This window comes from Atta colombica, unplaced genomic scaffold, assembly GCF_001594045.1.
Source record: "Atta colombica isolate Treedump-2 unplaced genomic scaffold, Acol1.0 scaffold238, whole genome shotgun sequence".
NCBI lineage: Eukaryota > Metazoa > Arthropoda > Insecta > Hymenoptera > Formicidae > Atta > Atta colombica.
Window position 1 is genome coordinate 2,819,411 of NW_017259336.1, and position 656 is coordinate 2,820,066.

Here is a 656-nt window from a genome sequence, read left to right on the forward strand (position 1 = left end):
TAGATGTGTATACACATACGCGTGTCGTTATAAGATTATATTATATAGATCGAGAGAAAAAAAATCGCGAACGCGCGCGTGCGAAGGGAACGAGAGCGAGAGGCGTGAGAATGTGCGTGTGTGAGCGAAAAACGATGAGCGCGAGTGTGTGAGTGCTGATTGGCGAGAGATATCGGTTGTTACGATACATACATAAAGTATATATTGTATTAACTAAAAAAAAAATAGTGGAGGGTGGAGAGGGGGGAGAGGAGAACGGTGATTACCGAGTCTTGCCGGGATGATCCGAGGATGACGCGATAATACTATAATCGAGGTCTGATGTTTCATGAGAAATGAATCTCGGTTGGCCGCTCGTGCGACATAGAGAGACCGATATTATTGCACCGTCAAACATGAGAATACAATGGACGGGCGAATTCAGCGAATAGCATCGACGAAGAGTAGAGCTTATATTGCAGAGGACGAGGAACCGTGAAACCGCGCCGGAGTTAAGTGTTAATTAAACACGATAATGACGACGACGGGGATGTCTCCATCCTCTTTAGAGTTTTCTCCGCGAACATTCACTCGAGTCATCTTTCGATTCTGCCTTGCCCCTGTTAATTACCGCACCTGTATATCGATCGTTAATGACGTAATTATTAGTGATAAAG